Source organism: Procambarus clarkii, chromosome 88 (assembly GCF_040958095.1).
Source record: "Procambarus clarkii isolate CNS0578487 chromosome 88, FALCON_Pclarkii_2.0, whole genome shotgun sequence".
NCBI lineage: Eukaryota > Metazoa > Arthropoda > Malacostraca > Decapoda > Cambaridae > Procambarus > Procambarus clarkii.
In genome coordinates, this window is record NC_091237.1 from 18,654,400 (window position 1) to 18,676,899 (window position 22,500).

The following is a 22,500-nucleotide window of genomic DNA, read 5'->3' on the forward strand; positions in this document are numbered from 1 at the left end:
AGAAGCATTATGAAATTGACGCTTGAAAAATCGCGATAACGCACCGGACAGAGAGCTCAATAGAGGTGAAGGAATCGTAGAGACTTAAAGGGTGTTCTTTAAGGATCGTAGAGACTTAAAGGGTGTTCTTTAAGGCTTGTAGTAATAACTTGAAGGTTGTCCTTTAAGGATCGTAGGAATAACTTAAATGGAGTTCTTTAAGGATCGGTGCTAGGACCTATGCGGTTTAAACGCTGTGTGTATAATGACTCTTTACCCATAATGCAAAGTTGACGAAGAAGGATTAGAATGAGGTACTCATACAGAAGGCCCCAGGAAAGACTTTGCTATCATGGATAGGTTGACAAGTGGCTACTAGACTTCAACTCAAATGCAAGGTGATAAGGATGGCACATCACCTATAAGGAACCACATATAACTGAAAAGAAGACCTGGTTGTATATACACAGTTTAATGTAGAGCTGGAGGCATACACAAAATGATAGGGTAAACGAAATCAGCTATCATCAGTTCAAAGCCTTGAGGACCTTACACACAGAGATCACACTAACGTGATGCATCAAATGAACAAATCCACAAGGGCCGTGACGAGGATTCGAACCTGCGTCCGGGAGCATCCCAGACACTGCCTTAATCGACTGAGCTACGACAGGGTTAAAAGAGTTTGTGCCTCGGAGAGGCTACGGGATCCAGTAAGTTCAGTAGAACTTCGGTTTCAACTCTTTTAACCCTGTCGTAGCTCAGTCGATTAAGGCAGTGTCTGGGATGCTCCCGGACGCAGGTTCGAATCCTCGTCACGGCCCTTGTGGATTTTTTTGTTCAGGACCTTCAATAAAGATGCCTTATAGGAAAATATATGCTCCATGTATCCTATATAGCTACGGTATATAGAACCAGCGTGGAAAGCCCAGCTTCAAAAAAAGCAGAAGATCGAGAATGTTTGATCTTGAAGATCAGGATCGAAAGAAGATTTTGAAACATTAGTCTCAAGAATATTCCTAGACATCAGATCACTAAGCAACTAAAATAGTAAAAATCGTTTCACTTGAAATAATGAGTGGACATGATCCAGGCATACACAATACTCGGCCGGTGTTGACGAAGCATAACGAACCAGAATGTTTAGATTACATGGAGGCTAGACACGCGTATGTAACTCACAGAGATGAGAGAAGGAACACTTTCTTCCGTGTGAGGACAGGAAAAACGCAATTAGAATGTCAAATAATGATATTCTAACACCAACAACAATTTTAAAAGTCAACAGGGACACAAAGGGACTCTGAAGCCCTGCATATCTCAGGTGAAACCTGTTAGGTAAGAAGGTAAACGGACTAATTGAATCCCAGACCAGTAAACTACGCTTGAAAAATCATCTTTGCTCAAAGGAGGTTCGTGAATGATGCGTGTCTCAACACCACAAATGAGTCCGAGAAAGGATCAAAGCCAGCGGCTTTAAAATGTTCCCCTCTACACACTCTCAAGACATTGCCAGAGTGATGTAATAAGGGCATTTCAGGTCAAGATATTTCTGCTCTCAACGGCTCCGAAGCTATGCTCGTAATTGGGTTATAAATAAGGAAGGAGAGGGAAGGTGAGGTGAAAGTAAGGCAGAGAGAGAGAGAGCGAGAGAGAGAATGAAAGGTGGGGGAGGGATGAGAGTTTTTCCCATATGACATGTTTTCCCATATGACATTTTCCCACATGTCATATGGGAAAAGTCTCTCTCATAATTCTCACAAAAGTCATAGTGAAAGAAAAGTCTCTCTCATAATTCTGAAGTCTCTCATAATTCACCCTCAATTGACCTAATTCTACATCTAACCCTCTCATATAAATCTTGGTTTGTGATCTGATGTCAACATACATACATATACACATCACGCAAGTTATAGCCAGTTTCTGTGCCAGGTATATCCACTATGGGATCACCATAGCCCATGCTACTTGCAACTTTTTGCTCCCAGTAGCTGAATCTTAAACAACAACATGTCAACATTCACGACCAAAGATCACATTCACTTCAAAAAATCTACTACTTATGGGCTATTCATGCCCATGCCACGGCTTAATCTTCATCAATCAATCAATCAATCAATCAATGTCAATTGACTTCTACAACATTGAGAATACAACGGAATCTTTATATTCCTTTGTATTCTCACCCTTTCACAGACCCACTAATGAATTATTTAGTGCAGTACTTCTGTTAAGAATGCCTCGACGCCTTCTTCAGATAATTGCTTGCTAAAAATCTTAGCAATGCCTCGGTCCTAAATATAACACAAAGAACTACTATATCATACAATTTTCTGTGTAACTTCGTGTAAGAGGAATAAAATGTGTGTATGCTGGTTATGCTTTGTTGAAACTCTTCAATCCCCTATTGGGGGAAAATTTTCAATAGGTTGACCAGACCACATACTAGAAAGTGAAGGGACGACGACGTTTCGGTCCGTCCTGGACCATTCACAATCGACTTGAGAATGGTCCAGGACGGACCGAAACGTCGTCGTCCCTTTACTTTCTAGTGTGCCGTTTAGTCAACATATTTCAGCCACGTTATTGTGACTCCTCGTCTGTAATTTTCAATAGCTTCCAACACTATAAGTCGGCTAATGTATATTTAACCTTGTCCTTGGAGGGAATATATAAATAATATATATAATAAATATAGATATATACAATCAATATTCTATGATAGCATTGAATAAAAGGCCACGTCTGTTGAAGAAAAAAAAAATCTTTAAAATTTCTTATATTTTTTCCTAAATCTATTAAAGTCTATTGTGGGATTAACTCTTCCTAAATCCTTTGCTTGTTTTCATACCACGAAGAACGTTCTTCTAACGAACTCATTCGTTGAACCAACATATCACTGATATCTTGAATCATTCCTCGATAACATCCATTCCTTATCTGTGGTTGGTGTGGCAGACTTCCTTGGACTGGTTCCTCGTGATCTAGTCTCCTACAAGAATTACGTCAGGTTCCTCTTCTCTGTAACTCTTGCCGTTCCTTAAACTTACTCTGGGTCTCAATTTCCCTTATCAGCTGTAATGTTTTACATGGGAACGATCGGAGGTCTTGGTGAGTGATTTAGATGTCAACTTTTGGACACATGTGTGTGTCTTAAGAATACACATGTGTGTCTTCAGAATACACATGTGTATCTTCAGAATACACATGTATATCTTCAGAATACACATGTATATCTTCAGAATACACATGTATATCTTCAGAATACACATGTGTATCTTCAGAATACACATGTGTATCTTCAGAATACACATGTGTATCTTCAGAATACACATGTGTATCTTCAGAATACACATGTGTATCTTCAGAATACACATGTGTATCTTCAGAATACACATGTTTATCTTCAGAATACACATGTGTATCTTATAATAATAATAATAGAAGATGGATAATGAAGAAATACCAGAGTAGATTTTCTTTGAAGATAACATATCGCTTGTTAGGACATTATCAAGGCAACGAGGGGAAAATGGGTTGAAGGGGATATCAGGAAGACAATTAATGGGTAGGGTTAAAGGGGGTGGGGGTGAGTTGAGGTCACTGAAGTGATGGGCAGGGAGGGGTGACGTCAGTGAGTTAAAGGTCAGAGGGTTGACGTCAGTGAGGTAAAAGTGAGAAGGAAGTGAGATCAATGAGATGAAGACTAAGGTAAGTTTATGATAGGGTAAGTCATTAGAGCAATCACAATTTCTTTCAGGCAAATACTAATTTGAAATCAATTCTGAATTATTATTGATTTCTGTATATATGATTTCTTTAAATGTTTTAATTTAAATGAAATTGTTTCTTTAAATTTCTTTAAACCTATAATGGCCCCATAATCTTCCACACCCCCTCCTCCCACAAAAAAAATTTTGACATAGCAAACTGCAAATCAAATATCATGTCTGTACAACACTAATGCTCCTGTATTTTACCCATTCTTGGAGCTGCTGATTCTCTCTCTCTCTCTCTCTCTCTCTCTCTCTCTCTCTCTCTCTCTCTCTCTCTCTCTCTCTCTCTCTCTCTCTCTCTCTCTCTCCCCCAACACTGGCCATATCTCCTTGCAGGGTGAGAGAAATGGAGGAGGATATGTGTTTCAGGCTCATATAAAGGATACTTTAAGCTTACAAAATGAGGTAAACTTAAGGAAACACAGCAGACAGATAAGAGATCTTGTGGTGACCAAACCACACACCAGAAGACAAAGAAACGATGACGTTATATATATATATATATATATATATATATATATATATATATATATATATATATATATATATATATATATATATATATATATATATATATATATGGTACCACCTCTGGTGCAATTATAGGGACCCATAACCTCGGAGAAGAAAATAAAAAGTATTCAGAGAAGACCTTGTGGATTATCAATGAGCACTTTAATATTTTCTTCTCCTACCACTTTTATTCGTTTTGTATATATATATATGTATATTTATATGTATATTTATATATATATATATATATATATATATATATATATATATATATATATATATATATATATGTATATTTTGTCGTTTTATTTTATTTAAAATTTCATTACACAAAAAGGGTTACATCATTGGTTAGGGCGCCTGACAGCTGGGTGGACAGCGCTTCGGATTCGTAGTCCTGATGTTCCGGGTTCGATTCCCGGTGGAGGCGGAGAGAAATCTGCAAAAATGTTTCTTTCACCCTGATGCCCGTGTTACCTAGCAGTAAATAGGTACTTGGGTGTTAGTCAGCTGTCACGGGCTGCTTCCTGGGGTTGGAGGCCTGGTCGAGGACCGGACCGCGGGGACACTAAGCCCCGAAATCATCTCAAGATAACCTCAGGAAGAAGATAACTCCTCAGATAACGGGCAGGAACCATGGATGCAGTGTGCAGTTCCTATCTAGATCTTGGTTATCTTGAGGTTATCTTGAGATGATTTCGCGGCTTAGTGTCCCCGCGGCCCGCTCCTCGACCAGGCCTCTTTTTTGTTACCCCCCCCCCAAATAAGCAGCCCGTAGTATCTGTCTAACTCCCAGATACCTATTTACTACTAGGTAACAGGAGCATCAGGGTGAAAGAAACTCTGCCCATTTTGTTTCCGCCTTCAAAGGGGATTGAACCCGGAACCTCAGGAATACGAATCCGAAGCGCGGTCCACTCAGCTGTCAGGCCTCTTGGATCGCCACACTAAGGTGCTGAAAGAGAAAAATGGCGGCTCTTGGGTCCGTAGTTGTTTCAATTAGCTTGGAACCCGACTCCTTCAATAAAACTAGCGGCAGTTTTACTCCAGGCACCAAGTGTCTCTGAGGCAATGGGGACAAAACTGTAGTGGTGATCAAGATCTCTGTATTTACGATGCTTGGCTGCTTCCCGGTGATTGACAGCACCTCCTGCCTGTGCAGCACTGAAGGCAACATAGGTGTTGACTAAAGTTGAAACGCAAGTATATATATATATATATATATATATATATATATATATATATATATATATATATATATATATATATATATATATATATATATATATTATAATTTTCCCCGTGGGTATTAGAAAAGGAGGTATTTTGAAATACTTTAATTTCAAGTTACGCCTCTATTGTTTGAGTTTTATTTAAATTTTAATAACTTGTAAAAAAAATCTTATAGTGTCACAACACTATTGTGCATTAGTGCACAATACTACGTCCAGCATGTCTCTTCAGGCTTTTTTTTATTATTATTACTTTTGGAATAAGTGTCTCACCACTGAGAGCGACAGGCCACACAGACACACATCCGTCCTCCACTACATCTGGAGGGTGACTGAGTTACGAGACTGGTTGACTGACTGGCCAGCTTGAGAGCCACCTAGCGGCCATACCTCCAAACACCTCGATATATTTATCGCTCGTGTCCACCCACATGTAAACTTTTCATTTTTTTAAAGCGTCTTCAAGCCGTAAGATGAGTTAATTCCGTGGGTATAAGACTCTTTAATGTAACTAGGCAGTGATGGTTATGGTTGGGAGGAAATTATGGAGGGGGAATTATCTTTGATGGTCCCCTTGTTGATGTTATAGGGTAAGATGTGGTAGGGACAGAGGAAAGAGGCAGAGAGAGAGAGGTGTGAGAGAGGTGCGAGAGAGATAGATGTGAGAGAGCTGTGTGTGTGTGTGTACTCACCTAATATACAGCTAGGTGAGTACACACACACAGATCTCTCTCTCACACATCATGCTTTCTATTTGTGTGTGTGTGTGAGAGAGAGAGAGAGAGAGAGAGAGAGAGAGAGAGAGAGAGAGAGAGAGAGAGAGAGAGAGAGAGAGAGAGAGAGAGAGATAGAGAGAAAGCGAGAGAGAGAGAGAAAGAGCAAAAACCAGCCAACCAGGCAACAAGGGGACCCCAACTCTCCCCCCCCCCCCACCTCCTAACCCCCCCATGCAGGACAGAATAAACATACCAGCCATTACTGAATATTGGAAAATGTTACCAAATTGCTAGACTAACAACACACTCCAACAACCTCAACACTTTACTCCATAATACTATCAAACTACCCAGAAATTCGCACATATCATTTTTTTAAAACAATGTATGACCTTTGACCTCAAATGACTTCCTTTGTCCCACACATCCAGCACACAAACCCGCACAAACAATTACCACTTCCGGCCATGTGAACTGAAATACACCCCCTTTTTTTAGTGTATGTGTGAAAATTGATCAAGTGTAAAATACAACCATTAATCCAACAAAGGCTTTGTGAAGTCAAAACAACCTCTTGGCCTAGTTCACTGACCTTTGCGATCAAGTATCAAGCAGGTGGGTTAAGCCTTGGCACTATATCTTGTCACCAAACTACTGATTTTCAGCAATTATTCCCCTTTTATTATGTTTCCCCCTATCTTAAAGGGTAATGTTTTTCCCCTCTAATCTTTCCTTCATCACATAGGGTAATTCTCTCCCCTCTAAGGGACTATAGAATTTCAGTACCACTACAAAACCGGTGAATACAGCATCTTAAGTAGCGCAATAATCGTCTAGTAATAATTAATTCATCGTCTAATTACGGTTGATAATTAGCAAATACCACAATTACAGTTTACGGAAGGTATTCCTTAAAAAAAAAAAGTGCTTTGAGTAGTTATCATCACAGGACCTGGAGGAGTGAGTATACTGCACTATAAGACTTTTAAACATGAAACACATGCAGTGAAACATTAAAAAGCTTAGAGGTCATTAACTCCAGGAATAAAAGAGCAACCTCTAACTTTTTGTTGGAAATATGTCAGCCAGAGACACTAGAGAGAGAGAGAGAGAGAGAGAGAGAGAGAGAGAGAGAGAGAGAGAGAGAGAGAGAGAGAGAGAGAGAGAAAAGAGAGAGAGAGAGAGAGAGAGAGAGAGAGAGAGAGAGAGAGAGAGAGAGAGAGAGAGAGAGAGAGAGAGAGAAAGAGAGAGAGAGAGAGAGAGAGAGAGAGAGAGAGAGAGAGAGACAGAGAGACGTGAGAGAGAGACGTGAGAGAGAGACGTGAGTGAGATAGATAGAGAGAGAGAGATAGAGAGAAAGACAGAGAGAGAGAGAGAGAGAGAGAGAGAGAGAGAGAGAGAGAGAGAGAGAGAGAGAGAGAGAGAGAGAGAGAGAGAGATTTGAAAGATAGAGACGTGAGAGATATGTTAGAGAGACGTGAGCGATATAGACGTGAGAGACATGACCGTGACGTGACCAATACATGAATATAACGTGAAAAGAACAACGGAATTATTGACGACAAATTGCACCGCCTCACCTGTGCAATGTTGAAAGCTATTTTTTTGAGCAGTTAATTATAATAAAAACCCAGGACATTATCAAGTCGATTGTAACAATCGACTTGATAATGGTTCAAGACGAACCGAAACGTCGTCGTCTCCTCATTTAATGGTGAACACTTAGGTCATCCAAACTGTGCCATTCTCTCCAACATTACATTACCGAATGTCGAGTCATTTTCAGACCCTTGCTGATAACTGCAAATGAAATGCGCTTAACAAGCATCATATTTTTCTGGGGCCATTTTAGTCATTTATCACAAAATCTTCTGAAATATTTGGTCTAGAAGTGGCCAATGATAAATGATAACGTCTCAGGCGAAGTCGGAAGCAAAGTGAGAGATAGTCAGTCTCTAACCCTCGACTCAGTTGTAGATTATGAGAAAGATTTTATGAGGACAATCGACTTGAGAATGGTCCAGGACGGACCGAAACGTCGTCGTCCCTTCACCTTCTAGTGTGTGGTCTGGTCAACATACTTTAGCCACGTTATTGTGACTCATCGCCTGCACAGGTTTTTTGAGGTCTGAACCGTATTTAAGCTGAAAACTCGCTAACCAAACGATCCACAGTGCTCAAACGAAGATTAGACTCGCTGTGAATGTTGCTTATTTGCTCCATGTTAACAGTAGTTTCATTTGCAGGCGAGGAGTCACAATAACGTGGCTAAAGTAAGTTGACCAGACCACACTCTAGAAGGTGAAGGGACGACGACGTTTCGGTCCGTCCTGGACCGTTCTCAAGTCGATTGTCAGTAACAGTTTCATTTGCAAGACTGACACTTACTGCTTTTGAGTGGACAGGAAGGGTTTGACCTAACCTAACCTTCATGCCTTTACGAAAAACGTACTCGGAACAAGAGCACACAATCTATATCCAGAGCAAACAAATCAAAATATGGAACAAAGAAACACCTCACAAAGAAACAAGGGAAAAATCTTTTAACATAGGAGCCACACCCATCTCCCACGCACTCTCAACGCCCTGTTAACATGGGACAAAGGCAGGAATCACACGTCAGCCTGTTTGATGTGGGAGAGGAACTTTGCTGGGAGAACTTTTCACCGAGTTTTTCCTCCCATGTCACTTCAGCTATATGGGAATTGCTTTCATGTCACCCTTTCTCCTGCAGAATTCTTTTTGCACCTTGACGGCCAAAAGAGAGAGAGAGAAAGAAAGAAAGAAAGAAAGAAAGAGAGAGAGAGAGAGAGAGAGAGAGAGAGAGAGAGAGAGAGAGAGAGAGAGAGAGAGAGAGAGAGAGCGAGAGAGAGAGAGAGAGAGAGAGAGAGAGAGAGAGAGAGTGAGTGAAAGAGAGAAAGAGAGAGCAAGCAAGCCCAAGAGGAAATATTTACACAAAACCTTCATTTAGATCATAAAATTGGAGAAGAACTTGAAAACTATCTGAAGTAGCCATTATTAACCACTACTAAAATAATTATTTTTAAAAAACTATTCATAGGTTAAATTAGAATTTTATTTTCAGATATTTATTACGTTAAAGATAAATCGATTAATGGGTTTATTAATCATCCGTTGACACCTGTTGTGCATCTGCCATAGACTCACTGCACTGGACACATGTTTTCTTGCATGGGAGAAAATGTATTTAATTAGCGAGTCTTGAAACATCGTAAGAAGTTGAAATGAATGTATCTAAGATTATATTCAGTAATAAGATCTCTATATATTTCACAGAGGAAAGAATATATTTGAATGATGACCAGACCACACACAAAAAAGGTGAAGGGACGACGACGTTTCGGTCCGTCCTGGACCATTCTCAAGTCGATTGTCCATTCACAATCGACTTGAGAATGGTCCAGGACGGACCGAAACGTCGTCGTCCCTTCACCTTCTAGTGTGTGGTCTGGTCAACATGCTTTAGCCACGTTATTGTGATTCATCGCCTGTATATCTGAATGACACACACACACACACACACATACACACACACACACACACACACACACACACACACACACACACACACACACACACACACACACACACACACACACACACACAGGTCCTCGCAGCCGAGCGGACTTCGCTCTTGCATCGTAATCTTAAGAACCTGGGTTAGATTTCTAATCAAGGCAGAAATGAGCAATGAATTTCATCTCATGCCTCTGTTCACCCAGCGGTAAATAGGTACTTGGGAGTTGAGTAACTGGGGGATGCCTGTGAGAGAGATAAATATGTTTAAGTCTGATAAAACGAAAGAAATAGGTCGCGAGTCAGTACATTAAGCAGCCGATAGTTGGAATGGCTCCAAGAGCTGATAGCTCGATGTTGCAAGCACAAATAGTAAATACACCCACACACACACACTCTACATATGTGTATTGATGCCACATAATGCTGTAAATAACATTAATAGTTGTGAATAGGCAAACATATACATTACATACAGTGTATACCTCCAGTATACTTACAATGATTGTATTCCAATATATGACAACTATTCCCAAAATTCATTCCACTCACGCCAAATATTTTTTTTGCAGCTTAAATGCCTTTTATTATAATTGTTTACATGTATTCTAAAGTAACTTACAGCTCTAAATTAGATCCTTAAGTTTTGTATGCTAATTTAGAGAAAATGAGTTTAGTTTTTCAGGCTTCTCTTAACTGAGTTTGTATATTGCGAAGGCATTATAGCTTATTCATTTGCGTTCTCCAGTTTATGTACAGACTATTATATAAGTCCAGCGGCCCAGAAGGCTGTAATTATGAGGGGAAATTGCTAAGGCTGTATAACTATATAGCACCCTGAAGGGACGAGGAGGGGGCTAAAGCAAAGAGCTGGGATATAATAAGGAGCTGGGAGGTGAGGACAAGGAGCTGGAATATGTAGACAAAGAGCTGGGAAATGAGGACAAGGAGCTGGGATATGAGGACAAGGAGCTGGGATATGAGGGGGAAGGAGATGGGATATGAGGGCAAGGAACTTGGATATGAGGAAAAGGAGCTGGGATATGAGGACAAGGAGCTGGGATATGAAGTCAAGGAGCTGGGATATGAGGACAAGGAGCTAGGATATGAGGGCAAGGAACTGGTATATGAAAATTAGTCTTGGAGGTAATTTGTAAAAATGATTTCTGAAGACTTAGTTAAACGATTTTGATGTTCTTAAATATTAATTCTAAGACATAAAATGATATCTGTGTCTTGTCAAATGATTTCCAAGCCATGTAAAGTGATATCTATGCCCCGTAGAATGACATAGTTTCTGAAGTGTCGAATGACGTCAATTGACATCAACAACTAGGGAAACTAAAACAATGAAATAACAAGAAAAACAAGTCAACGAATTTCTGGCTTGAAATGCCACTTGAAGGAAAATCTTCAAGCTAAAAAAAACTGGCCTCGAAATCGTAAAATTTCTTAATAAATCTTGAGAGAGCGGCCAATAAATGCTATTTATGCCTTAATAGTTACCAATAAATAATAGGAGTAGGAAGAAAGCTGAACTTTTGAATGTGTGTGAGTGAGATATGGGCTTGGTGCTCTGAGAAATGGCCTAATACAAGCCTGCAGATTAAAGAGATATGGGAAGGTTGAAAGAGGAAATAGGGGAGGTGTAGGGTGGTAGTGGGACTTTCCTATAGGTGGTGAGCTATTAGTGACGACGAGAACGTGATGTCTAGCTGTCTATGCCCCGGCTGTTGTACCTTGTTGTATTATAATTAACTATTCTGACGTTCGAATTTGTTGTGGATTTCGGCCCATGAAGTTTTGGATGGAGCTTTCATAATATTTTTTTGGTTTGTGCATTCCATTTGTTGAACACTTGTACAGGATATAAATATTTCTATACATTCCTTCGACCTTCCTTCGACGAGGGGGCCTCGTAGCCTGGTGGATACCGCGCAGGACTCGTAATTCTGTGGCGCGGGTTCGATTCCCGCACGAGGCAGAAACAAATGGGCAAAGTTTCTTTCACCCTGAATGCCCCTGTTACCTAGCAGTAAATAGGTTCCTGGGAGTTAGTCAGCTGTCACGGGCTGCTTCCTGGGGGTGGAGGCCTGGTCGAGGACCGGGCCGCGGGGACACTAAAGCCCCGAAATCATCTCAAGATAACCTGACCCATTTGAGTTTCCAGATCTTACTTGTGTTATCAGCAGTAGGCCTAATAACGCCAATGAACTTGAGACTAGTAGGCCTAATAATGGCTTAATAGCCTCAACAGTAGCAGTAATAATAGCTGAAAATGAAATACAAAAATTGCTTTCTTCAATACAAAAAAAGGATCAAATGGAGAGTTGTAAATTGTAGTTGTAAATGAGACGAAACTGGTTACATAAACTACAGTATTTTGGTAACGGAAAATACAGTGTGTTTTCGTAACACTCTCTTTTGTTGTTACTGCTAACCCCCCACAGAGCTTTGCAGCCTATGATTATGAAAGCTGAAAGCTGTTCTAGACGCGATTATCGGGAGCCGGGGTCGTTTGCCATATAATTACAGGCAACCAATCACCGTCAACCATAATTGGGTTGCCACATTTCTCAGTTGCATAACAAGTCAGGCGCCATAGTTAAGACATTGATTTGATTGTTGCCGCCGAAGGCGACTAGTTTATTGTGCACCCCATACTCATCCTGTGAGCGGTAGCGCAAAAGCATTACAGAGGGTACAAAAGGTCTTTATCAGACCTCATCTTAGATTATTACATAAACAATTTCATCTATCCTTCACACCTTATAGTTACAATGTCAGCTAGTTACAGAGAAAGTGCTATTACAAGAGCTACATATTTACAGTAAGTCATCATACGTTAATGGTAGGTCTTATCGCTAATACATAATAGTTCGACCAATGGGGATATTACAGAGTCATAGGGGAGCTTCTGTTTATTATTAGTCCTCACAATACACTACTTGTTTCTGAAGTTATCTTGAGTTATCTTGAGTTTCTTGAGTTATCAAATAGGTCCCTTAAAAGTGTAGTTAAGACAGTGGCATACCATCCTTAGCGTCAGGCCTCCCCTAAGTGAAACAAGAGGGTTATCTTGAGGTTATCTTGAGATGATTTCGGGGCTTTAGTGTCCCCGCGGCCCGGTCCTCGACCAGGCCTCCATCCCCAGGAAGCAGCCCGTGACAGCTGACTAACACCCAGGTACCTATTTTACTGCTAGGTAACAGGGGCATAGGGTGAAAAAAAGAAACTCTGCCCATTGTTTCTCGCCGGCGCCCGGGATCGAAGGGTGGCATAGATCCTGAACTTAGATGTTTCAGTACCATGAATGCGTGACTAGACCGTCTGGGATGCTCACAGACGGAAGTTCGAATCCTCGTCACGGCCCTTGTAGATGTGTTCAATGCGTGACTACGTTACTGTCCCCCCCCCCCCGCCAGTTTCACGGTGTAAACATCAGGGGGATATAAATGACGAGAATATAGTGCTATGCCAAGATTAATGACTAGCTTTCGAGGCGTTTAGCCGTCCGTCCGTCTGTCTGTCTGTCTGAATTTGAGCTGTTTATGAACGCTAATAGAAAACTAACTGGAATATAGAGTAGCTGCGTTCGTCGTTATTCGACCCAGTTTGTGTATATATATATATATATATATATATATATATATATATATATATATATATATATATATATATATATATATAGATATGTGTGTGTGTATATCACGAAAATAAACACGTGATTAAGAATGTGACAATGTCAGACCACGGAGGAAAACTGAAACAGGAATTTCCTTAAGTACTTTCGTATATTAAATACATCTTCAGAAGACCTTCTGAAGATGTATTTAATATACGAAAGTACTTAAGGAAATTCCTGTTTCATTTTTCCTCCGTGGTCTGACATTGTCATATATATATATATATATATATATATATATATATATATATATATATATATATATATATATATATATATATATATATATATATATATTTGTGTGTGTGTGTGTGTGTGTGTGTGTGTGTGTGTGTACTCATCTACCTGTTTGTGCCTGGAGGATCGAGCATTGGCTCTTGGATCCTGCAGTGTGTGTGTGTGTGTGTGTGTGTGTGTGTGTGTGTGTGTGAGAGTAAGAGAGACAGTACTCTGCTCTCCACGACCTATTTACTGTCTACTCTTCATTTTACGAGGCTGTTTTTCTCTCCCTGGTGAACTGGCAGACCTTCCTTCAGCGCCTCTCACCAGAGCCGATTGGGCTAGGACAGTGAGAGCCGCTAGGGGGTAGATGGAACACGGCAAGGAAGGGTCGAATCAATAGATGATTCTGTTGAACGGGATTTCACATTATTAGGAAGAAAGGAGGTAGGAGAAGAGAGTGAGAGAGAGAGAGAGAGAGAGAGAGAGAGAGAGAGAGAGAGAGAGAGAGAGAGAGAGAGAGAGAGAGAGAGAGAGAGAGAGAGAGAGAGAGAGAGAAAACGCCCCCCCCCTCCCCCACGTCACCTGTGGGTCATAATTGGTCTGAAACTTCCCTACAGCCTCCCATTACTAACCATTAAAAACCGGCCTCAGGGGACCATTACAGCAACGTGGTGCTGTACTCGGGGCCTGTAATTTGGTGCGTGTATACATATATACACCTGACCAACAGTTGCTAATAGTTCAGCAGTTGCTAAATGGTGTATTACATAATGGTGCAGTGCTGTGATTTGTTACTGGAAGTCACACCAGTTAACATGATCTGTTATCGCTGACAATCTATGACAGGTTGGCTATCATAAGAACTGCCTTTAGACATATCAGTACGGGAACCATTTAGAGTCTCATGTACCACACACACACGTCAGACTCACCCTGGTATATGCAGCGATAGCATACTGATAAGTCGTGTACCGTGGACAATGAGAAAGACTCACCATAATCTCTAAGGGAAAGGTTTAAGCCTGCTAGCAGGAGTAGGCAGTCGTCTGCTCCTGAACCCACCTGTGTTAAAAAAAAGTCATTCTTTACCTAAAAAATGATAAGGTTCTTGAAAACTTAGAAAAATGCCTCCAGATGGATACCAGATCTAAAAAAAGTACGAGTTACGAGACTAGCCTTAAGGAAATTCCCATACCTGGATGATAGTTCCATTCTCTTCCTAATACACCTATCAGGAGAAAGCGTCAAGATATGATTACTACGTAAGAAAAATCTCAGACGAAGTGATGGGAATAGCAAGGGACTCGAACAAGGGGCCACAGATGCAGATGGCACAGAAAAATTATAATTTTTTTTGTTCAATGTCAGAGTAATAAACAGATGGAATATGTACTGTCTGTCTGAATACGAAGTCTGTCTCCACCACATTAATGTGGTGGAGACAGACTTCATGCCTTCATGACTTCAGACTTCATTCTCGAACGCCCATTAGGCTCAGGAACCTATACATCGGTTGAGTGAAAGTTGAGAGAAAGAGGGCGGGACCCCAGAGCCGAAGCTCAGGCATTTCGGCCTCACACGCGTGTGGGGGTTCAGAGTTCGAGTCTTCTAGAGCCCGGATGAATGGAACCAATTAGCTTTGTATCAGAGTAATGAGGTTCCAACTGATGGCCCGCAGGAACTCAGGACAGTACAGTATATATACGACTGCGCTTGTGTGTCCACTACGGGATCACCATAGCCCGTGCTACTTGGAATTTTTTTGTTCCAAGTAGCTGAATCTAAAACAACAACAACATGTATATGTCGGTGGTCATAGATTCGATATTTCTGGCACTCATGTCGCTCACCTCAGGTTCTCATGTTCATGGTTTGAGGCTCCCTGTTAACACAGCCGGAGGTGGGATTCCAAGAGCCAGAGCTCAACCCCCGCAAGCACAATTTGGTGAGGTGAGTAAACACACACACACACACACACACACACACACACACACACACACACACACACACACACATACACACACACACACACACAAACACACACACACACACACACACACACACACACACACACAGAGCCCGATAGGCTCATGAATCTGTACACCTGTTGATTGACGGTTGAGAGGCGGGACCAAAGAGCCAGAGCTCAACCCCCGCAAACACAACTAGGTGAGTACAACTAGGTGAGTACACACACACACACATACACACACACACACACACACACACACACACACACACACACACGCACACACACACATCTTGCTTTATGAGTAAATCTATCCAACTTGGCCTAGTTGTTTTCTAATAGCGTCACATCCCATTATCCAGAGTTTTTTTGTATCTGCATGACTTATATTTTGATGTGTTAGAGGTGTAATGACCAATACATACGAGATACCTCACGATATCTCAACCCCTGCACACTCCAAACACCGTATGCAACTTTCACCTTTGTTCTAATCACTAAATGAGATTTTTCACATGTGATTTGTCTACTGTTTTTAAATAGGTTCTTTTCGATGTATTATTTTTTAATAGCTACTCAGTTTTTGGGTTAATAATCTGTGATGACCAAATTACATATCAGAGGATGAAGAGACGACGTTTCGGTCCTTTATGGACCATTATTACAATCACAATCGGCTTGCTAATGGTCCAGGATGGACCGAAACGTCGTCATCATCTCCTTATCTTTTGGTGTGTGGTCTGGTCATCATATCTTCAGCCACGTTATTGTGACTCATCGTCTGCATAATTTGAAGCACATGGGTGTACTTGATGGTTGATGATTTGCCTCTTAATTAAATAAGTTGCCTTATACGTGATTTGTGGTAATTGCAACCGTGCTTAGGCCTTGCTCGTTCGTGTTGCAGACATACAATAACCGTCATTCATTCACATCAATGAACCGTGTATTTTGTTGGCCTTTTTTTTTTTTGCATGGGAATGCAACCTGTTCGCAAGCTAGGCTCGTAAAAGCGGCGGTTGACTCCAATATGCATTCATCAGTTTTAATGCATTGCATATTTAAATTAGTTTTTTTTACCCTGTATGTAAATTAATAGTGTTTATTAGAGTTTTATGTATAGTTTTGGCGATGGTTTAGTTAGGTTCTGTTGACAATTATTGGTATTTGAAGCAGGTGGGAGAAGCATTTTCTTGCATGACAATTCGAACAGAGGTCATCAACGAAGCATTCGAACGAAGCATTCGAATTGATGACGTTCGAAGCATTCGAGAAGAGTTCGAACGTCATCAATTATGAGTCGTATGTGGACAGTTTTTTTCACGCATAAACAGTGGGGTTTGGCGGTTAGATTAACTAGTAATTGGCCTTTGTTAACGAGGACGGTCTAGAGTATTCGGACGCCCCGTGAATTACCAGAACAGGACCCGAGTTAACGACTCGAGACTGTTCGACTCCTTTGTTTATGGACTAATTCCCCTTCCGCGAGTTGGTTAGGTTAGGTTAGGCATTTGAATGCATTTATATTATTTACAATGGCATGATTTGTATATATATATATATATATATATATATATATATATATATATATATATATATATATATATATATATATATATATATATATATATATATATATATTTGGGCAATGTTTATGTATTTGTATGACTGACGTTTACCGGTTTAGATATTGTGTATATATTTCGCTAACTAGCAATCAGTCAGGTGCCTGGGGGGGGGGGGAGGGGTGCGGGTGTACCACTCGTGGTACAATCAACAGGTGGGACAAACAGGTGTACGACCAATCATCGCCTCCATTCAGGTATCTTATGAAAAACCAATCACCGTCATACTTATATGCGACTTCAGCCAAACCAATCCTAATCACCGGCTGTAATCACGAATCTGTAACAGTTAACTTGGCAAATGGAATAAGGAATATAATTAGGCGACACAATTGGTATTAAAATACAGTAGGCCTACGAGCCTATATATTTAAACACCTATTGGAATTAAACGTGTGGGACTTCATCCTGTATCAATATCATTTAATCATTTAGAAAAAGGATATTGTAGGTTATTACAAAAAATCAATAAATTCAACAATACTCACCTACATTACTGTATTATTATGTCCAAAATACACCGCATGAAGTCACAGAAAAGCACCACAAAAGTTAGTTTTGTAAATATGCTTTTTTTCGAAGTTTATATACATATATATAGATATATCGATGTCTCATATATTTTTCGATGTCATTATATGTTTCGATGATAGACACTGATGTCTATACGAACCGATATCACCTCGTTCGAGACCTTTGTTCAAAGAGTTAGATTATTTCAGCACCAGAAAGCTGTCTCATCAGACACACAGACCATAGGCAGCGGAAAACTACTTTTCCACGATGGAAAAGTAGCGTCACAACTTGAACCCCCCCAAAAAAAGTAGCACTTCATTCAGTGAATGAAGCCACCAAAAATTTCGACTCACCAACCAAAAATCTACTTTCTGCTAAATCTTAATCAATGTGGCACACAGTATTTCGGAAAATATTTTCTAATATAAACACAGTTGGTTAGAAGACACAGTATATATATAGAGTGGTTTTCTCCTCTCTAACGACGCCCTCTAGGGGATAGAGGAGGGAGAGAGAGAGTGAGAGAGAGAGAGAGAGAGCAGAGGGCCGCTTTAACCACTGGCACCTGCGTCAAGGTTTCAGCGGGACTGAGCTCTGGTGGCACTCTGACTGCCTTATGTACGGACGAGTGCCAGAGGCGCTCCCACATGCGTAGAGTGCCACCACGCTGCCGCTATCATCTCCCCCTCCCACACCTCATTCATGTCTCCCATGGTCATGTGCTTTGGCAGTGCCAACACCTGCCTGCTTCTCCCATGGTTAGGTTTCAGGGTTGCCAACACCTGCCTGCCTCTTCCATGGTTATGTTTCAGGATTACAACACCTGTCAACCTCTCCCATGGTTGTTTCAGTGTTACCAACACCTGTCAACCTCTCCCATGGTTGTTTCAGGGTTGCCAACACCTGCCTGCCTCTCCCATGGTTATGTTTCAGGGTTACCAACACCTGCCTGCCTCTCCCATGGTTATGTTTCAGTGTTACCAACATCTGTCAACCTCTCCCATGGTTGTTTCAGTGTTACCAACACCTGCTTGCCTCTCCTATGGTTGTTTCAGTGTTACCAACACCTGTCAACCTCTCCCATGGTAATGCTTCAGGGTTACCAACACCTGTCAACCTCTCCCATGGTTGTTTCAGGGTTGCCAACACCTGCCTGCCTCTCCCATGGTTATGTTTCAGTGTTACCAACACCTGTCAACCTCTCCCATGGTAATGCTTCAGGGTTACCAACACCTGTCAACCTCTCCCATGGTTGTTTCAGGGTTGCCAACACCTGCCTGCCTCTCCCATGGTTATGTTTCAGTGTTACCAACACCTGTCAACCTCTCCCATGGTAATGCTTCAGGGTTACCAACACCTGTCAACCTCTCCCATGGTTGTTTCAGGGTTACCAACACCTGTCAACCTCTCCCATGGTTGTTTCAGTGTTACCAACACCTGCTTGCCTCTCCCATGGTTGTTTCAGTGTTACCAACACCTGTCAACCTCTCCCATGGTAATGCTTCAGGGTTACCAACACCTGTCAACCTCTCCCATGGTAATGCTTCAGGGTTACCAACACCTGCCAACCTCTCCCATGGTTGTTTCAGGGTTACCAACACCTGTCAACCTTTCCCATGGTAATGCTTCAGGGTTACCAACACCTGCCAACCTCTCCCATGGTTGTTTCAGGGTTACCAACACCTGTCAACCTCTCCCATGGTTGTTTCAGGGTTACCAACACCTGTCAACCTCTCCCATGGTTGTTTTAGTGTTACCAACACCATCTAAAAAAGGTTAGACCATGTAGTATTTCGTTGTAATGTTTAATCACGTTGGTATCAGTGGGTCTTCTCAGGGAAGTACCAAATCGAAGCCTTTAGGATGGGGAATAAATTCGATACCATTAAAAATGTAAGGGGTTTATTAAGAGAAAGCACTATATGGCATTACCATTATATAGCACTTGAAAGGTGTATGGAGATATAGGGGGATTGAACACCAAGCTGCAGTCAGCTAGACCGTCGTATTAGATACCCTTAAAAATGAGAAAATATTTGATATTCATGTTTCACAACGAAAAATAATAATTTTATCGTTTTTATAAATGATAAAATCATTTTTATAAATCATTTTTATAGCATCTACTTCCGCTAAATACGGAAGTACATATAAAATATATACAATATATATATATATATATATATATATATATATATATATATATATATATATATATATATATATATATATATAGTTGAAAGGTTACTTTCTCTACATTGTTCAACAGTAAACTAAATTGTCTACAAACGCCGTTGGCAAGAATTCAAAATAAACTTTTATGAAACAGCTAACTAGGTAATTTTTTTTCACGATTCATGTATACTAAATACATGTTGCATCATTAACAATACATGGAATAACATGGAGGAGTATGCCATGAAAACCTACAGTCTGGAACATTGATTCAGGAAATGATTTCTAGAGTTAAACTCACGTGAGTGTAATGTTATGAATCTAGCTGTAAGTCAAGAAGAGACCGTGTAGTATATCTATTAATCAGCGTCATTATTAGTAATAGAATAAGTTCTATCTTCTATTTCCTGTTGTATTAGATTGAAGAGTAGGGAGAGAGAGAGAGAGAGAGAGAGAGAGAGAGAGAGAGAGAGAGAGAGAGAGAGAGAGAGAGAGAGAGAGAGAGAGAGAGAGAGAGAGAGAGAGAGACAGCCTTTTACTTTTCTGATTTCATCTATCCTGGTAAGAGACACTCTCTCTCTCTCTCTCTCTCTCTCTCTCTCTCTCTCTCTCTCTCTCTCTCTCTCTCTCTCTCTCTCTCTCTCTCTCAATTGACCTTCCCATAGGATGTAAGCAACAAAAGTTCCTTAGATTCCGGGATAAACATTTACTGCAAGGAGAACAGACGCATCAGTTGAAAGAAAACGTGCCCAAACGCCTCTGTTCTCCTGACGGTAATCGAACCCAGAACTTTTTAGATTTTTTTGAAGGAGTTGCGCTAGCTACTGGGTTACAAGACTGTAGAGTTTAAAGGAAGTTCAGATTTTCGCCACTGCGAGCGAGGCAATCCACTACAGATGCAACTTCAGAAGCACACGCGAGTAACAGTGTGATGGATCAACGCAATAACTGCACCAATGCAATCATGCAGAGTGCGCCTATTAAGAGACTGGCTATGGAAATGAGACAAAAAAATTGGCTAAGGAAAGTTATCTGTTGCAAAGGGAGGAGAGAGAGAGAGAAAAAAAATGAGATTTAGGGTAATGTGTATCTAAAGATAACAACCCTGTGAAGATAACTTTTTAAAATGTTATATCCATGTCAAATGGTCTTGCCTTTTGTCTAGGGGACTTCATAGTCCATGGACCCAACATTCGGCAGGGTCGACGTTCGATCCCCGATGGCTTAGGTGGTTGAAACATCAATTTCTTAGCCCTGCCTTATCCCAGCTCTTAAGATAATGTGATAAGTACACTACACAGATAAGAAAGAGATTAGTAACAAGTTGAATTTTCTCTCTGTTGATGCGATTACAAAAATGAATTCGAAGTTTTCTCCCTCTTTTTTGACTCGACCTTCTCTCGTCTCAACACCAGCTTAATCGACACCAGGCTTAATCGACCTGAACGACCAGACCCCTTCCTCAAACCCCACCCAACACCTGTTTCATCGACCAGATCACTCCCAAACCCAACAAAACCTGCCCCAACTAAGCCCCCCCTAAGTCATTCACGTTATCAGAGGCAAAGCACTTTTAATATAGTTACTGAACCGATCAGAACCAACGCTACACATGCCAACAACATGAACCAATCAGATCCAACGCTACACACACACCAACAACCAATAAGAAACTCGCCTCCTCCAGAAATTCAACGGATTCTAGAGTCGGGAAAACTTTGGAACAATTTGTTAAAATCTTCGTGATTAAATTGGTAGAGAAGGTGGTCAATAGAGGAATTATAAAGGTTGTTATTATGTAGCTTAATATTATGTTATTATACACACACACACACACACACACACACACACACACACACACACACACACACACACACACACACACACACACACACACACGCACACGTGTGTGTGTGTGTGACCGGAATGAAACGACGACATTGGCTGCTTTTCAAGCTAAACTCTACACCCCACTAGGGGCTGGTCAAGCTTAAGTGATTGACATTGTAAACTCATCTCAAAGCTGAACAGTGACGGAAAATTGAAAACGCAGGTTTACACAGCAAACTTTTCATAAGAGAAAAGTATATTTTGTCAGTGGCATTTTAAGTTCCACGTATACATTGTATACAATGTAATCCCTTTCAATTATACCTCTTTAATTAACGCTGACAGGTATAATGACCTAATTAATATTGTCAATGCAAATTAGTCCTCAAAATAATATTAATGCGCTTGTCTTAAATTGTATTACCTACGAGAACATGAAAAGGAATTTACACAATTCTCATATTACGAAAAATAAATTGGCACGGACACCAACACAGGCGCTTGACACAAGGGCAACGCTGCAGGCTTGCAGTGTTGCAGTGATCAAACCTGAATGCCCTGCTCTTGCAGCCTGAAAAGGAGAAAGCTGGATGCAAAGAACAGACAGCCCATCGGGATCAAAGAACAGTCCATAGGGATCAAAGAACACATCCCATCCTATGAAAAAAGTTATCACTTTGAAAGTCCAAAGAAAACTTTAATCCGGGATGACTTTATAAGGCTTG

At 40.8% G+C, this 22,500-nt stretch overlaps 1 protein-coding gene across 1 annotated transcript in view; it reads right to left on the reverse strand.

Annotated features, from left to right (window-relative positions):
- The window catches only part of LOC123748477 (D(2) dopamine receptor), a 76,157-nt gene extending 57,811 nt beyond the window's left edge, over window positions 1-18,346 (reverse strand). The window contains exon 1 of the mRNA XM_069317635.1: window positions 17,743-18,346. The gene's annotated coding sequence lies outside the window, so the exon portion shown is untranslated. The remainder of the gene's footprint in view (window positions 1-17,742) is intronic.
- Between the last annotated feature and the right edge of the window lie 4,154 nt (window positions 18,347-22,500).